The following is a 19,532-nucleotide window of genomic DNA, read 5'->3' as shown; positions in this document are numbered from 1 at the left end:
ATACTGAAAAACATCCTCAATTAATAGGCTTCTTTTGCAAAACATATCACAGTGGGGAGAACTACATGGCTTGCACAGTAAGAGTTCAGAGTAAAGGAGGAAAATGGTTTTTAAACTCGTTCAGTGGGAAGCAGATGAGAGCTTTACTTTCCAAAGCAGTATTTGTTTAATAAAAGCAATACAAAGACACTTCAGCTGTGATATAATATTTCCAAAGCCACATCAGCAGCTGAGTTCAAATCTCTTGGTCCCTCTGCTAAAGAAGTTTCAAGTAATAAACTACAACTTGTGAATTGTTGCTAAAAGCAGATCAGAGGTCCTTTTGTTACAAACAAAGCAAAACTGCTTCTCTTTTCTGTCCTGGTCACCTGTTTGGTGCATAAGATACCCAAGCTCTACATTTAATGGTGTTTTCATTGCTAACTGCATATAATTCTGCAACTCACTAATCACATTAATAGAGCTTCTGTTTCAAAGCTTTTTGTTATTCCTCCAAACTTCAGCTTTCCAGGTTACAAAAATGTTCAGAGTAAGGAGAGGGAGGGAGGGAGGGAACCAAGGAACCAAAGAACCAAGGAACCAAAGAACCAAGGAACCAAGGAGGGAACCAAGGAACCCATTCCATTGTTTATATTTATAGAGAACATTCCATACTGGGCACTGGGAGAAATCAAAGAGTGGTGTAATAGAGATTTGCAGTTACAGAATCCATTACACGTTGCTTTGAGCCCTTGTCAAAATCCATAGACATACCTGAGATCTGTTTGGAAGTTAAATGCCAACGTGAAAGGAGCAGTGTCACCATTTCTTTCCTCAGCCCTGTCCACCTCAGGATTGCTGAGGTTCTGCTGAGCACTTCAAGCCAGCCTGGTGCATCAGCAGCATCCATCACCTAAAGCTGGCAAACTGAATCCCTTGTTTCTTCCCTTTGCCATGAACACAGTAAACTGGGCAATGAGGCATTACAGCCCACATAACTGCCTGAAATGGTTGCAGAATCAGGCTGGAGGTGCAGAGAAACAATTCCTAAAATTTCACTGTTTCATAAAAATACCAGGGAACCTTCAGCTCGTGCAGCACAGGGACTGTTACAGGATACAATGTGCACTGCAGAAAACACTCAGCTCCATGGCTTGGATTAATAAAATAACACTCTGAGTTTGTGTGTAATTGTCACTCTGCACATAACCCATGGCTCCAGTTTTAACAGATCAGCACCAAGTCAGCTGAGATTCTATTCAGCTCAGCAATCCATGGTGACTGGCATACATCAGAGCTTTTTAGAAGCACAGGTGTACACATCTTCCTCTCCTAGACAAACACAGAAACCTCGCACTAAATGTCAAATAACTCTGGTCAAGTTGTTCAGAGAAATGTCCCCCATTGTATTCAGTTACCTTTAAGGCAATCTGTGCTTTCAAGCAAATCAGAAGACATTTTGAGAAATCAAGGCTAATTTTGAATAGTGGTGACACAAATATACCTGGTTATATCATGTTCTCAGATTTATTTTTCTCTACGTTTTGTGGTGGTAATTGCTTGTCTAAGACTATTGATTCAGAAAGGCCTTCTCTGACCCTCACCATAGAGTTTTTGCTGGCATAACTATTTTGTTAAATAGCCTGATTTATTCCCTTTTAGGTCTGGAAATATAGATTTGCCTCCAATTTCAATATCTCATTATTAAATACGGTGATAACAGGAAAAAGAAGACCTGAAAATGTCTTTCTTTGGTTTCACCTCATCTTTCAAGGATGTGACAAACACTAAACACAAGCAGATATTCTGTTCATGTGTACAATGGAAAGGTTACTTGAGCTTACTACATTGACTTTCATGAAGTACTGCCAGCACATCCTGTGATATCTTGATTCGCTGTATTAAGCATCACCCTGGAATTATACTGAAATACAGCATTTCTAGAAAGTTGCCTGCAACATGGAGGTAAATACTTTGCTTGATAAGTGTGCTTGTTTTCCTTCATACAACAACTCACAGATATCCTGTCAGATCAGTCACTCTGTGTGGCTGCCTCTGCTCTCTTTGCCTTGATATCTGAGCATCTACCAACATTACAGGAATTCTATTTAGAGTCTAAATGTAGATTTTCTGAAACTGTGGACACCAGGCAGATCCATAAAAATTATTAATGACAAAGATGCAAATTGAACTTTTTATCCTCGGGAAAAGATTTCCTTACTAGTAATTTATTAGTAATATACCTCCAGAGGAAGTAGTTTAAATAGAAGAAAAAGATGTATAATATCTTAATGGATCACACCTCATACATATTGTCTAATGTGAAAAATAAAGATCCTATTCTCAAGACTAGTTCTAAAAAAAGTTTAAACTAAGCTGAAGAGGGTATTTGGACATGAAATCTCAAAGTTTTAATTTATTTTTCATCAGGGCTTGCCTGATGCCAGATAGTACAGTATCACAATTACCTGTCTTGCTTTATTGGATGTGTTTCTTCAAGGTGAAGTCTGGATACTTTTTGCAAGGCCATCATTTTCATGGCCAGCTCATGTGCATCATAAATACACAGGTCACCATGGCTGCATCTGCAAAGAGGAAAAGCCACCTTGGTGACTGCTACACAAAAATTATTTTTAGCATCTGCTGGTGAGCAGGTTTTGAGTTTCTGTAAGAAAATGAGGGAGACATGTGAGCAAGTATTTGCATGATAAAGACACTCTCCAGAGTCAGACTGATGGAAAGCTCTGAGATGGCCTCTGCTCTGAGAAAAGAGTCCCCTACCCTCTATCACAAACACACCAAGATCTGCAGCTGGGCATCTGCTCCTAGCTTCTTTTAAATTAAAACTACAAGCCCAGAGTTCAGTCCAAACACAGAAAATTTCTCTGACATTTTTACAATCTTGCAAACTTTGTAATTTTTTGTTGTTGTTGCCTCTTTTGATGAAAACAAAGCAATCCCTCCAGTCATGGAGATTTAAAAACCTCTTTAAAAGTGTGGGTTTAAAACGATTAAAATAATCTACTGCTATTACTGACATGTTTTCAGCTTATTACAGCCTGGCTAATTTCCCTACTGACAGACTGGAACGTTCTTTCTCGTTCAGATGTTTCCTTCCCAGCCACGTTCTGAGGCATCAGTTTGGTTCTGGCTCCAAAGGAGGAGTACCACCCACTGAATCAGCTCCTGTGGCATCCTGCATTTTCCTTAGAGAATCTCCTCAGCCTCAGTTCTGGACATTTGATGTGAATATAACCCAAAACTAAATGTAAAAAAAAAAAAATAAATAAAAATATATGTATATATATACATAACATAGACATATACACTAAACATATGGAAAATGCATTGCTGTCACATGTGACTGGAGGTTATTACAGCTCTCTTTACAAAAATCCCACATAATTTATAAAACTTGCATGCTGCTTTCATGCTATTCCCTTTCCTTACCTCTAACAGAAAACCCCAGAGAAAGCAATTTATGCTTACAAAAAACAGCAGCATCTCTTGTAAAAGATAAATGCCAAATTATATAGTGAGTAGGAAAATATAGCACTGATTGTTAGCCCATTGGAAATGTAATTTTTCTCTCTCTCTCTCTACATTTTCCTTTTTCTTTTCTTCTTTTCTTTTTCTTTCTTTTAGAAATACTCTTATCTCTTCCCAAACCTGGAAGTGACTATGGAAAAAAAATCCTTATGCATAGACAGAAAGAAGAGATTTCAATTTGATGAAAATGTAAGTACATCTGTTAAAACTCATGCCTAATGGAAAGCCCCAGGAAGATATCTGCCAATGTCTCCTGTTGCCAGTTTAGAAGCATAAAATGAATATCAGGTATCTTGTTTAAATATCTAATTACTGCTTTGTTTTGACAGTTCAGTATTGAAGGAAGCAACCCATTTGTTTAAACTGCCACCAGACTAACAGGGCAAACAGGTTTTCAGTGGAGGTTGCACCAGAAATTCAAGAAGAAAAAAATACAAGAAATATAATAGCTTTGAAAAGCCAAGTTCTACTTTCTTTCTTCATAGCAGATGATCTTTGTAAGGTGACACTGATATTAGAAGAAATAGGGCTTCTCATAATAAAGCAACACAATAATATTGGCTCCATCCCTAAATATTTGTATAGAATTAAATAACATTCTCCTTCATTATTATACTCCTCAGGAGTAATTCATGATATACATAACAAATCAATAAATCAGTAGGAATGCCTGGCAGTGATAATAGGCTTTTTAAAAGAACAAATACAAGGATTAAAATCCTAATTATAGGGGGAATAATGAAGGTGTATGATGGAACACTAGATTACATATTGCTAAAGGTGTCCCACTTAGTTACTAGACCTGCACTTTCATTCTCAGGAAGGAAATTTACCTTTAAAGCATCGTATTTATCTGACAATACTGAATGCATTATAATCCCAGCTAGTGCATTTAATGGTTTATACTCTGTTAGCACTAAAATTGTTGGACAGATTTACCTCCTCCTGTTGCAGCCATCTCACATGTTCAAGACACAGAGCAGCCAAACTTGGCTTTTCTTGCCAGCAAAGTGTCCCTCAGATTCAGAAAGGGTCAAATTTCCTTGTCCAAGCTCTTATTCCAACTGCTCTTGACTACACAGGCTCCCAAGTGCAGTTTGGCAAGGAGTTTGCTGCCTCTGTGGGAGGCACTGTGATGTGTCTGACGGGGCTCCAGTGGGCAGAGTGAGCTGGACACCGTGCAAGAAGGACAGTGGAGAGCAGGAGTGGGCTCAGGGGCAGCTTGAAGAGATGGTTTACCAAAAGGATTCCCTTTGTTTCTGAGCTCTCCTCGTCTGAAACCACTGATCTTACTGACACAAAGCACATGGGGAAGAGTTTGGTCAGACTGAGGAAAGATAGAACACGAACAAACAAAGCAAACAAACCCCCCACAAACCTATAAAACCAAACCAACTAAACAAGAAAGATATGGATAACTTCCATATGGATCTTCCACTAAATTATGTCTAACCTTTAAAAAACAGTCAGTCAAGCTCTTGGGAACACTAGGAGTTCCAAATAATGTGAAGCTCAGGATACAGCCACGTTGTACTTCTCTAGGAATTTGTGACACAGTGGAGGAATCCTGGCTGTTTGCAGGGCTCATAGAAGATTTTTTTTCTGGGAAAGCCAAATTAAATGAGGAGGATGACTTTTCATCTAATACTGAGGGATGATCTTCTTATTTAATGCAGTAGTACTTCCAAGGAGGTGGTACTGCATTTCAGCACCTCCACTTTCCTGTCCTTAAAATAAGCAGATCAATTGAAGATGGCAGAGAACTTCAGAAGAATTGACAATTGCATGGAAATGTTGCCCATACATTACAATTGAGCTGAAGCTTGACAAAGGAAGTGAAGGCCACAGTGGTTAAAAAAGCCTATTTTCTTCCTATTTTATATGAAAACATTTTCGTGTCTTTTTCTAAAGAGGCTTTCATTTCAACCTTTGCTTTTTATTAAGGGGATGGGGAGGAGCAGAGATTATTTCATTTCTCAAACTGCAACAATTATTTTTAAATTGTTTTGAGGACAATTATAACATTTTTATGTCTCGTTCAGGTAATTAAAATGCATTTTAAAATTTCACAACCTATCAAACAAAATTTTAACCTCTGGTCTGGAATGATATACAAGGAAGAAGCAATACTGCAGTTTTACACATAAGATTTCTAACCTCAGAAGTTTGGGGTTTTTATTAGCTCATTGCCATTTATATGTACATATATTTATAATACATATATTTATATTTGTGCACATTGCATTGTAATGCCACTATTAAATATTTAGTTTTAGGCTTTCATTTCCACAGACTTTTGACTAAACCTTGTATTTTAAGTGAAATCCTATTAAACCTTAAGCTCACTAGTTGGTAAAGAATTCATACAGCTTAAATAATGACATAGGGAGAAAGAAATCTGGAGGCAGAGATCAAGGAGAGGAAAAAAAAAACCTGCTACAGTAGAAAAGTGATGGCAACTGAATGAGGCAAGTGAATGAGGCATGGAAAGTATTTTAGACAAAGCAGCAGCATGAACAAAATTCTGTTAGACTCTGGACAGAGACAGCAGGAATGAATGAGAAACAGTAGGTAGGTGCTAAATGGAGCTGGTTACAAATTCCCATCCTGCCAAAATGGATTTGCTGTACACAGTATTTTTCATTGATGCATGTTCTATTTTTGTTTTCCCAGTTACTTATTTCAGGATGTTATTAAATGAAAAGAAAAACAACAGACAACTCTGAATTTGACCTTGAGAAGAAAGCAAACCCATGGAAGTCACTAAAGCAGGTTTTTTTCATTTTGCTTTTCTTTTAAAAAGCCCCAGTTTTTTTCATGACTGAAAAAGCATGTGATACCATACAAAATGTGGTTGTTTAGCTCAAGATGATCTAACCAGGAGGGTTTTCAGCCATTCCCCTGCATTGAGCCCTTCAAATTTTCCCTTATACAAAACAGCAGCATTTATTCCTTCTCTGTCCAGGTCCAGTGAGAATTAAAACTGTTTTCATTCAGCCCTCACTTTTCCCCACTTCAATTAGTAAATGTCCCATCAGAGTAATGCAGCGTATGCAGTCACAGCTCTTCTCCACAACTAGACAAGAGCTCATTAGGGTGGGGGGTGTGTGTTTGCTGTGGGTTTTTTTAAAGAAAAGCACAGGTTCCTAAACCTAGGCCAGTCTGGAGAACCCACATCAGTGATGCCCTGAGCACTAAGTTCTCCAAGCATGACTGCCCCAGTCTGCCACAGCTATGATGAAAAGAGTTCCTGATGTTCCCCCATACTGCCCATAGGAGAGGAAGGAAACATTTTTCACTTTCTTTGGATAAAAGTTGGCACATAAGGTGAAAATGCTTTGGTTTCGAAGAACTGCACCAAACTGCACCTTCCTCTGGCTGGAGCCAGACCCAAATCCAGAATCCAGACAGCTGGGTCCAGCAGGGGCATGGCCAGGGGTCTGATGCCTGGCAGCAGAGACCTGTGCAAGCTCTCAAAGCTGCTCACAATAAACCTGCCCTATCTTGTACTTTGCATGGTCTGACTAGAAACTACACCTTCATTGCCAAAACAGCTCTGATTGTTTGGGTTTTTTCTAACAGCAACTGTAAATCAGGAGGATTTGGACTGTCCCCTGTAGATTCCACAGAACTCTGTTTGAATGTCTGTGGCTTGCTGTGAGCATTCCCTCAGCAGGTAACTCCCCACTGCCACAACAACTTATCAAAATCCCTTACAGCTCTTTGGAAGACATAACTTGAGACTTTTGATTCCTAGCATTTTTTTTCTTTAGTACCCCTTCCTGTCAAAGCTTTTATAAAACAAAAATTACCCGAAAATATTTAGGAGGTTTGGTTTTATGACTCAATTCCCGTGATTTGTTGCTAGGATCTCTCCCTTGTTTATATCAGCTTCTACTGCCCAAAGTTGGTAAGCCCAATAGGGATAAACTGATATATATATATATATATATATGTGCACTCTAAAATGTGCCTATAGACCCACAGACATCCTGACAAATAAACTTGCCCCCTCCCACCTTTCCCCCAGTCGTAAGTCTCTGCCTCAGGAGTGCTTAAGCTCTGCATGACAGTGAGTGATTTTTGGCTCTTGCTGTGAGTGGGTGGAAGCAGAGGGACCTATAGGTTACATGCAGTTCCTTTAGCTCCCTAAATGCATCCCAAGACATTCCCAGGTGTCTCCTGCTTTGGAGGATAACCATTCACCTGAGCCAGCAAATTGCACTGTGAGAATCTCAGGTTGCCTCTCCTCTGTTTTGTAGTGGGACCAGTGCAGCTCTGCACACTGCTTGCCTCAGGATATTATTCATTGCATTGTGCTTGTTTAAAATCAAGAGATATCTGAGAAACTGTTTACCAAATGGAGTTATTATTTCTCCATTTAACAATATTTTATTGGTGTTTCTATAATTTGCTCAGATGTATGTCACTCATCACTTTTTATTAAAATGTGCTTGCCCAGCACGCCATATTCTTGGAGAATCGCAATATGGACAAAATGTGTTATTCAGTTGGTGCTGCCTGCTTTCTCCTGCTGTTACAGATGGAGAAGATGTTATTCCTGAAGGCTGCTGGGTTCCAGGCATAGACATAAGAAGTAGCTAACCTTCTTTTTATAACTGCATGAATAATTACAGACCATTCAACAACATGTAAAACTCCAGTTACATTCATTGTTCCATTTGTTCTACAGTTTAAAGGAGAACTCAAATTCCTTTTCATTTAAAGGACAAAATATTTCCTTTTTACTTTGTTTTAGGTCATTTTAGTGAAGCCAGCATGCCCCTCAGGGTGGTTATGTATCCCCAAATTATTCTGGTATTGAAGCTGACCACATTTTGATGGAAAACATTCTTTGACTGCAAATTCCCTGTGGTGATATTTCAGAGCATCCAGCCTAAATCTCTTTAGCTTTTTTCTTCAGGAAGAAAACATTATTGGTGAGAAATTATTGAACCTCAGTTATTCCAATTAGTTCAATCCTTATCAGTGTTATTAATTCAACAGTCAATGTAATTCATTCAATAACCTGAAGAAGCAGGTGTTAAAAATCTTGACAGATTACATTCAAATAGTGTATTTAAATTCAGTTTCTTGTCACAAAATGGGATTTTTTTGAATAACAAGATCTTGAAATAACACTAATATTTCCAGAGAATAAAATTATTCTAATTTATAATGGACTCCCCTTATTATGATTACAGGCTCAATAAGCTGTTTATTTGATCAAGTAATCCTTTAGGCAGAACTATTAAAAATTTAAGTTTGCTTTTAATAGTTTCTACTGCAGCAACATTTATGTTCACCCAGCATTTCTGAGGTTTTCTATTTATTCTACAGCTTTGACCACATTATCCTGCTTCCCCTTGTTACAGTGCTTCAGAGCACATTTGTCTCTCTGTTTAATAAAGATGCCTGTTGCATTTGCTGACTTGGAAAAACATGAAAATTATCACTGAGTTGGTGTGGATCCCATTTTATCATTATCTGTAGAACATATCTTCAATAGCTGCAAATGAATAAACTATTTTCAGCTGAGGATGGATATACAGGTCTTCATTCTCAACAACTGGAACATCTTTTCTTTTTAAGAAAAGCAATCTCATTCCCAGTCACATGCTACCTCTTCGGGTCTTTTAATAAGGTAACCATAATGCATTTGTGTAACATATTGCATTCCATGTACAATTCCATTGCCTCAGAGCTAGTCTTTGTCAACAATATCTGATTCTTTGTGCTTGTAACACAAGAGAAAACAATCTACAATTCCCCAAAAAGAATGAATTCAAAAGAAGTTCTTATTGCTGAGGTTGACTGATCATTTTAGTGCTATAAACTGACTCTGTAAACGTCATAAGAACTTTTGCAAAGAGGTACTCAGTGCTAAAATCAATCCTGAAAGAATATCCAGACTTAGCTGGGAGTCTTTCTGCATGAATTGGGATGGAGAATACTTTAGTAAATTTGATTTTTTATGGAAAATTTTTGTGTTGGGAGGAAGGAACAAAACTGCAGACAAATCACTGATGCTGTTCTGTACAGGTTTATCAGTATACAAGAGTCCAGTGTACAACTTAGAGCACATAGATGAGAACTGTATAATTGTCTGCTCTTTTCCCTCATCTATTTCTGGTAAACACTGGTTGTTAGCCAAGAAATCCAAAGGCACCCAACACTTGTGTGCCAGATGTGCCTTGGTATGGCAGGGCAATCTTCCTGCAGAGTGTGCTTCATACCTTTTTCTTTACAGAGCATGGATGGAATAAATTATACAATGCTTGGTCTGATCTCAGAGAGTCATTAGTGTGAATAAATTTTTTGCACAACATCAACACTTCAGAGTGGACCCTTGAGTCTCCTAACACAGGCATGAGTAAAACCTTCACAATGCCTTTAGTTTTTTGCCAGAGTATTGTGATAGAAAGGGAAATGTCTATATCTGAAACACAGCTGGACCCTAAAAGCCTCTCAAACACTACTGGTTAGTCAGATTCCTAGGTAATCAATTAGACAATCCTGTGTTTTTCTTGGAAGCTGTTTGGCCAAGAGGAATCAGGTTAGAGGAGTTGTTTCACCTTTCCTGGTGAAGGTCATTGACTATTGTCTGACAAGTCAGCAGTAATTAGACAAAAGTGCATTGCAAGCCTTAATAAATAACGCTGTTGCTCTGCTCTGCACAATTGTGTCTGGCACCCACAAGAAAACTGAGCTGAAATTAAGTCTCCATTCATTACAAAAATAGTCTAACAGTAATTCCGAGCTATGGACTGTCTGTTGTTTGTCAATGGTATTGAATGGTTTCTATCTACTATAACAAATCACTCAACAGTAAAATAAATGGTACTTGATTGTATGCCAATGGTATATTTAACAGTACTCTATTGTATTGAATGCTGCTGGAAATGTAACAGGTCTTGATAGGGGGAAAATACATGCTATTTTAAAAAATAAAATATTGATGTAATTGGCTTCCCCACCCACAGTGCTTCACAAGCCTAGAAGCAAGATTGGTTTTAATAGTTCCTTGGAAAAGTTAGGGATATTGGAGAAAAATAATCTTGTTGACTCCAAGGCATTTTAAAAGTATGTAATTGAAAAGAACAACTATCACAGACCTCTTCACAATGAATTCTCAGGTTTCCCTCTGCCTCCCCAACAGTTATTAAAAACTCAAGTAGCATCCTACAGGGCTAAAAGAAAGAATGGAATAGTAATGTTCCTCCTAATGAACACTCTCCAGCAAAGAGGAGCAATCACACAACTAAAGCTGTAATCATTCCTTACTGGCAGCCAGTTTTAGGCAGCAGGCAGGACCAAACAATGGTGGATGGTTTGCACTTTGTGCAAAGTTACCCTCAGAGGGTAGAATTTTCCCTGCTGTCTTCTCTGTTTGCTGTTCTGCATTTAGGTCTCATTAGGTCACAAGAATATTTTCTCCTCCTTCACTTTTCTTTCCTTTAATCCCAGCATTCTGACTTTTTGTGAGCAGACAGGTTGGTAGTTGTTGCAAAGTCCCATCTGGTTCAGATTGGACCAACAAAGGGAACTTGAAACTGCTTTTATTTTTATATCTATTAGAAGAGGAAGACCATCACTTTTTTCATTCTTACAGCATATGAACTGCACAGCTCCAAGACCATGATAAAACCTTTCCTTTGGGGATAGCCACTCCTAATATTCTATGGCAAACAAGAAATTTATGAATATTTTCCTTGTAACTTTCCTTGCTGGCCCATGAATACACATGTATTCCTCTGTCCAAGGGATACCTGGATGATGACCCAAAAAAAGGAAAACCACTGACATGGACTAACATGCTACACTTGGAGCAATAAAGGAGAGTAAACCTTCCTTCTTTGAAATGCACTAATCAATGTTAGCTACCATACATCATAAAAACCCCAAGCAGGAGAAAGCAGTTTTCTCCCAGCAGGAAAAATAATAAAAACAAGCAGGATCAGCAACAATGGAAAGATCACCTATCGAAACAGTTTTTTAAATTGGCAGCCAGCTGATAAGTACTGCCCTTTCACCTGGCCCAGCTGGAGAATGGGGCAGCATTTAAAAGGTTCCTCTCTTCCCATAGTTTGCATTAATGAGATTTTCAGGACTTAAGTGTCTAGGTAATTTTGAGCTAGAGAAACATAATTAAATGAACAAACAAATGACAAATAAGCAAACACATATGCTTTCCTTTGTGTTTCCTTTTCAGGTGTGAAATAAATATTTCAATATACTATTTGCAGGATCAGGAGAGAAGAGGGAAGAAAAGGAGACAAATTCTTACAGCCCACTAGGACCAGTGGTTATACATAAGAACATTTTAAATGACTCTCTACTTTCAAATCCCCATCTGACACATCAAGTAACTGCCCAATGTAGACATTTCACTTATATCACTGAAAGGCAGAGAGAACACAGCCCTGTGCAAAATGTGTGGGAACATATGAACACACAAAATATTCTCTCCCCTCCTTTCTCTTTTCTATGTGCCTTACAAAAATTTAAAACCAGTCCAATTATTACAAGTAATCAGCAACCATCATCTTTTTTCTCCTACCTCTATAATGTGACACTTTTTCAGTAGTTATTATGGAGTGGTTTAAGAAACTTCTAGGAGCAGGTTTGGCTCAGAATTTTTATGCTCAGGAGAAGTGGCACAATCCATGATATCAAAAACAGCAGTGAGACCAAGTTGTTTAGAAATGAAGTAATACAATGTGCAAAATGTATGCATGTCAGAGGACAAATCTGATTCATTGATTATACTGACAAAGCAAAGTATACTCAAATATATACAAAACATATTCATGCCCCCATACTCTCCTTTTGATCTGTCTATGAGAAGGGGTCCAAGAGATAGAAGACTACATAAGCACAGGTTTTGGAACTAATCCTACACTCTTTGTATACGGATCTGGGGAAAAATGCAATTTTCACAAAGGATTCATCTTCATTTTACTAATTTGTCTGACTAAAAATAATGCAAGTTAAAATATATTTTTATTTAGACTCAGGTACATGGCATAGTAATTCACAGACTTTCTCAGCAGATTCCTTTTTGCACTGCAAGGATTATTTCTATCAAAATTATTTTTAGCTTCAGAGTGAGTCATGCGGATGCCAACAACATAATTAGAATAGAATTGATACAATAACAACCCACATAGTGTCTGATTATATTTCAATGGCCTTTTTTTTTCCCTTTTAAACAAGCTTCTATTAGTAACATGAAACTGGAACATGCCGAGGGAAACAGGCACAGTGCTCTGCAGATGAGCTGGGGATTCTCAAAGAAATGCTCAAGTTTATAAACTGCAGAATGGAGAATCAATTTTGCTGCATGGAGAATACTTAATTACACGAACATTTATGCCAAGAAAATGACATTCTGAAAACTCCGTGAAAAACTGACACTGGCATCCCACTGAGAGGCTTTTTTTGCTTTCCATAAATAGACTGCTGGGCCCAGCTATTTATTGCCTGTGATACTATGAAAGGAGGAGCAGAGAGAAGGTTTGTGAGGGTATTCTGTGGGCTGCATTCATTGAGAAAGTAGAAAACACATGTACGACACTTTAAACTGCTCAAAGTCAGCAAGAAAGGCCTGGGGAATTTGCCAAGCACAGAGATCTGTGAGCTGGAGGAACAGGTGAAAAGAAGGTGAGAGGATGAGGCACAAAGTAACAAAAATGTTAAACCCATTTTATAAACCTCCTTATCAAAACTGGCTATCATGGAAGGCAATTACAAAGGCAGGGTTTTTGAGGTGCTGACAGGAATGGGCAGCTGCAAGGCAAGCCCTTTACAGCATGGATGAAAATGGATGCAAATTCATTTTTAAAGCTCAGTCCCTGATAGCCCAAACAGCCCCTCAGACAGCCTGGCTGTGAAAGGCTGTGTGGCTACTACAGAGAGACAGCTCCTTGCCCAAATCAGCTAAGGAGGCACAGCCCCTCTCTTATTCCTTCTCTACAAAGAGGATTGGGAAGCCTGGAGCCATCCGGCACGACAAGGATACCAGAAGATTCAAATTAAATCACTACAGCTTCTGTGTCAGCTTCTGAGAGCACTGGTGTATGTAAGTCCTGAGGGGGGAGGGAGATGAAGATGACAGAGGGTGGAATTAAGAAAAACAATCCAAGTAATTCCCAAAACCAGGGGAGAGGGAAGAAGAATCGAAAGGGAAACCACAGAGTGGAACCACATCCATCCAGGAGAAAGCACTAAAAGTAACAGTAAATGATAAGAGAATTTTCCTATACTTTCAAAGAATTTAGTATGTATTTTTGTCAAGTTTTTGTAATAAACTTCTGCAAAACCCTTCATAATGTACTATGTTGAAACCCAGTACTAGAACAAAAATAGAACCTTTGAGAAATTTTATTTGTGACACTTCACTCACGTACAAGTTAGTCAAAGACTCATGGAAGTAAGTAAATATAAGCATTATATCGAGTACACCTAACAACAGGTTAAAAAATAATATGCAATATGCAAGGGCAGACTTTACAACCAAAGATTATTAGCCTAACTCAGCAGTTGAAAGATAAAAAGCAAATTTTCTGTATGATTGGGCTTAGCTAAAATATAAGTAAAGGGAAAATATGAACAGCCTCAGGGGTTTAAGAAAACAGTTAATAAAAATCTAGTTAATTTTTTTTATGATGAAAACAAACCTATCTTTCTTAATGGTAAAGACACAGTACTCATTGTAATCAATTTTTATATAGCTTCTTTAAAGGAATACTTATTGATGAAGATAAAATTTCATGCTTCTTAGCAGGCTGAAATTGGCTGATGATGAAAGGTACAGAATTCATTGCTTCAATTAATATGCAATAAGTTAAGAGCAAAACTCTGCAAAAATTATTTCTAATCGGATTTTTTGCTTTGCTTGTTGGATGATTTTCAGATCACATTTCAAAGGAGGCTTTGTAATAAAAAACTGATTAAATTGAAATATTGTACAACTATTTAAACCTGCAGAGCTCCGGCTCCTCTTAAATAATACTGACACCATGAATGCTGATGCCATGTGTGCTAATTTCAGCATTAAAAGATAAACTTTGTTTGCTTCTCAGCCCTACCATTGGAGCACCACTGCTGCCCATCCCCAGCACATTAAATGCCCTGGCAGAAGAAAGAGCAAATCCTGCTCTGGGTACAAACTGCATCTGGAAATGCTTGCAGGGGAACACACCAATGTCAGGGTCACCTCCGAGTGCTGCCTCACTTTAAAAAAGGACAGAATACAAGAGCATTTTTATTTACACAGCACAACCAAAGTGGAAAAGTTTGAAAGATTAAAAGAACTCTTACTTTGTTAAGAAATTCATCTGAGAAAGATGAATCCAGAAGTTTCTTTGACAGTAATTATTCCCTTTTCAGCTTTGCATGCAGAAAGAATTACTGGAATTTCATTACAATCCCTGTTATTTAATCAATTACGTTGGTAGGGAGGTTAAATTTACTATCAAGTGAGAATTAAGAGGAACTTAAAAGGGTGTAGGAGGAACCACAATAATGAGATATTACAGCGCTCTTTATGCAAGCCTGAATTTGAAGAAACCACTCATGAAAACATTTTAGATTGCTACTAATTAATCAGATTGATGCACATAGTCTCAAAACCACATCTGACAGCTAATGGTACTTCTCAAATAGCCTGATCCAAAGCCTATTGAAATCAAGAGAAAGATTGTCATTGACTTCGATTATGCCACACAAATGCAATTCCCATATGCACAGAGTGCCCAGTAAATGATCTGCATTACAACAATCACATTGTTACAGCAATATTATTGCATGTTTCTAATGACTGCTCTGTTATTTATAAGATGCCAAGCATTTGTTGAGCAGTCTATACATTTAAGAGATCCATTTTTAGGGCACAATGCAAAGTCAGTGAGAGCCTTTAAACAGATTTTAATAACTGATTCCATGAGACAAATTTCAGCACAGGATGCCGAACATGAACGAGAGTGACAGAAGGCGTTCCTCTGAGGCAAAGTTTATTTTTCCCATTTTTTAAGATTGGTATTTAATTTTGTAGAAATAATAATTTCTTCCTCAAAGCAACCCCCTCCAGCTGCTTTTCCTAATTTTGCAGTTGCAAAAGCAACTGCTTTTCCTATTTTTTCTAAACACAGCCCCATGAAATCAATACAAGCAGGTTCTGCCCAGCTGAGAGAAAACAAAGTGCTGGTAAAAGTGCAGGGTTCTAAGATACCCTTTGATTTTTCTTCTTTGTTCCTTTCTTTCACCCCTCCCTTTTTTTCTTAATTTTGCACATGGAAACTTTTCCTTTCCTTATCTATAAATAATGTTGTTTCCCAGCAGAAAGTCATTATCTTACATTAACCAATTGAGAAACTGTATATTAAAATTTCTTTGTGTAAGGACAAATTAAAGAGCATTTATGGAATCATGAATACCATTTGGATCAGCAGCAAAACCAAATCAACTTACAGTACCCCTGTTAAATTCTATACTGGATATTTGTGGAAGTTATCTGTATGTTTTTGGTGGTATGATAATTGGTAATAATGATAAATTTGGCAATAGTGACAAATCATTACAGGTCTTGGCAGATACTTGTGATCAATAAGATTCTTAGAAGTTACAAAGGATCTCTCACAGACAGGATTTCAGGAAGAAACTGTGCTCAACTCTACCAATAAATAGAGAAGATAGTTACTGACATTTCTGTAAGATGGACATTGGGTAAAGTTCTTAAAATTACAGAGAGCAATTAAAAAGCTGTAAAAATTGATCATTCCAATGGCACAACAGGGTTTTCAGGAGTTAACTGCATTCCAGAATCTCCTGTTTTCTAGCACCATTCAGAACATCCTATCCACCTCCAAAAACAACAAGAAGGAAACTACAATGTGTTTACATAACACTAACACTGTTAATGTTATCATCTGAAAATGGACAAAATGGAAGGGACATTCAAAAGAGTTAAACCTCAGGACAGAGCCAGTTAAGAGCCACACACCTGGAACACCAAATCAACGACAAAATTATGGCTCAATATTTCATCCTTGTACCATTTCAATTTATTGCAAGCTCAGGTAGTTTTGCATATCTATAGACAAAACGTTTTATAAGTGTCAGTCAGGCAGAAAAGATGTCAGAAGGATGAGGGAAGAAATTTTTTTTTCAGTTTTTAATAATCAACAACCTCCCCAATGACCCAACACAATGGATTACCTAATTTACATATGCAGCCTGTAACTGTGGGACTGTCTCCTTTCTTTGTATGCTCATGCTGTTAGCAGTGGTTAACTGAAATTAAACTGTCATGGGCTTAACAGAAAATGTCATCTGACATGAAAAGAAATGTGCTGTTTCACTGGGGTGTGAAGCTGGAAATGAGTAGTGGTCGCCTGGTATTATTTTCCCAAGACAAAAAGAAAAAACAAGCAAACCCTTACCAATTTCTTTTTTTTTTTTTTCTAGTCTGAAATCATCTCCCTAATCTCTTGGTCTTTTTTCTGCTGAGAAGGTTTCTTCAAACTTATCACTACAAAACAATTTGAAATGAAGCCATAATTCAGTAACTTGTTCTCTGTTTCCATTCTGTTGCCAAATGGTTCATGACTTTCCCAAATACCTCTGTTGTAAGCAATTTTTAATACAGCTTACCTAGTCAAACACTGCCAACTCCCAGCCACACACTGTGAAACAGTAGCAATTAAGCTGCCTCCTGAAGGCTGTTCCTACCTGGAAGTTCAAGATGGAGCTGATTTGACATGCATGCTGTCATCCCCTAATTGAAGTGGTTTTGCTGGAGGAGCTTGGAGTCACTAAAAAAAAAATTTAAAACACTTTTGTCCCTATTTCTCAACTATTTGTCAAAAAGAAGACTAGCAATTTTCTCATAAAATAAAGTTTGTAATAAAGGGTAAACGAAAATGGATCTGTCTGAGCAGCAGTACCTTAACAAAACTCTGCATTGAAATAGCACTTAAAAATTTGACAGAAAACATGAAAGTGGCTCTGTATATTTTGTATCACCCACTATCATCTCCCACAGTTTTGTATGTTCCATAAAATAGGATCTTTTGGAACATTATATACTAAATACTATAAATGGAGTGAAGACTCATTCTGCATGTGTGAGACTCGGTCTCTTGAAACATTAACATTTAAAGAAAATCAAGCAATATTTCTGCCAGCCTTAAGGAACATTAAATGTAACAGGAAAATTAAATGAAAGCACAAGAATTTTTTCTGCACATAACTGACCTCAAAATACAATAAAATAAATAAAAAAGCACACACCTTCATAGGAGAAATTTATGCTGGAGGGGCTGAAGGCATCATTTCTCACATCGTTATGAAAGAGTTCTGGCTTTTAGCCTCATTACAGTGATACAGGCAGCTAAAATGCTGTGCTTCACAATGGAATTATGCTTTACCTGGAATCATAAAGGAAGCTTTGGTTGAACATTGCCATAACGTTAGTTTATTGCATTCAGTCCTTACCCCCTTACTTCATCTTATTATTTCACTTTTTTCCTTCCATTCTTTTTTTCCACGAGTATTCCTTTACTGTGTGTGCTTCTTTTGTTCTCACCCTGCTCTTTTATTCTACGTCTTGCAGTGCTCAACACAATTAAGACAGCTAAATCAACATTACCAACCTACCCAAATTTTCTTGGCACAGTAACTATCATTTAAGATTTGTGTGTCCTGCATAGCTTTGAGCTTTTTTTTTTGTTCTGGAAGGTCACTTCAAAGTTATCTCACAATTACTGAACTGTTTATTGATCTCCTAATCATTCTCTGTTTGCAGTTCTTCAGCTGCCTCTCTTTGTGCTATTTTGTTATATTAGCTTAGCTGTTTAATAAACAAAATAATATTTATAACAAGAGAAGATTATAGAATCCCAAAGTTGTTCAAATGAAGAGAACAGTTAATTTCCACTGAAATATGAGGATGGAGATAAAAGTAAGAAGCTGAAGTTTGATCTGCATGGCTGTGCCCTCCTGAACAAAAAGCAAAGCAATAACAGCTTCTGGGTTTGAGTAACGTGGCTGCAAAGGTCTGATTGTAGTGTAGAAATCTCAAGCAGATTTTGCTGACTATGTTATCCAGAACCATTTCAGACTTGGGTTTGTTTTCCTTTTTGGGACTTTTGTACGTAATCTTTGTTTCCCATAAAATCCTCCTGATAATGAATTTAGAGACACCAACAAAGAGAAAAATATTTCTTTAGAGAGGCAATTTGGTATTGATCCTTAAAGGTATTTCTGCTGTGATAAAATACATTCAAAAAATGAGACCAGAATTGGATTCACAATGCAAATATTTAAAGTTTTTTAACTACAATATACCACGTGGTTCAGACAGATCAACCCTGCATTTTAAGAAGCCAAGATTCTGTGCTGTAACACAGACAAGGTCTGGAGAGCAGTTGTTATTTTAAAGATGCACCCAGTGACCCCAGAAGTTAAAGTTAGAATAAATGTCTCTGACCTCATTTGTAGTCTCTAGCACACTGCTAGCTGTAACTTCTGCCAGCTCAGCAATCAATACATATCATCCAGATTTCCAATATTCCTCCAGAGGGAGGGAACACACCTTTGTGGTCCACCAGAGCACCTTTACTCTGTGAGAAAGACAAGATATTGTACCTTATTTTTGGTATCCATTGTTCACTGCTGGCTTGGACTTCATTTGTACATCCATTATTCAATACCAAGTTCACTTTGGGGCATGACCTAAAATTGCATCCAGACCTTTTTTCCTCAAAGGGTAATCAAAGAATCCAAAAGGACCTAAACAATCCACAGTGCATTTTCTCTGCATCAACACAGCAAATTGCACTCCCTGCCTGCTTGGTGTCTATACAGATTTAGCAAACTTAACCCATATATCTCTACTTGATCTACATCTTTACTGCAATTATCAAATAATTTTATAGGCAGAATAGCTACCCACTGAAATGTTTCTCAGCACCTCCTTCTGTTTTAACGTTGATAAATTATGA

This window comes from Prinia subflava, chromosome 11 (assembly GCF_021018805.1).
Source record: "Prinia subflava isolate CZ2003 ecotype Zambia chromosome 11, Cam_Psub_1.2, whole genome shotgun sequence".
Taxonomy (NCBI): Eukaryota; Metazoa; Chordata; class Aves; order Passeriformes; family Cisticolidae; genus Prinia; species Prinia subflava.
Note: the sequence above shows the minus strand (reverse complement) of the source record.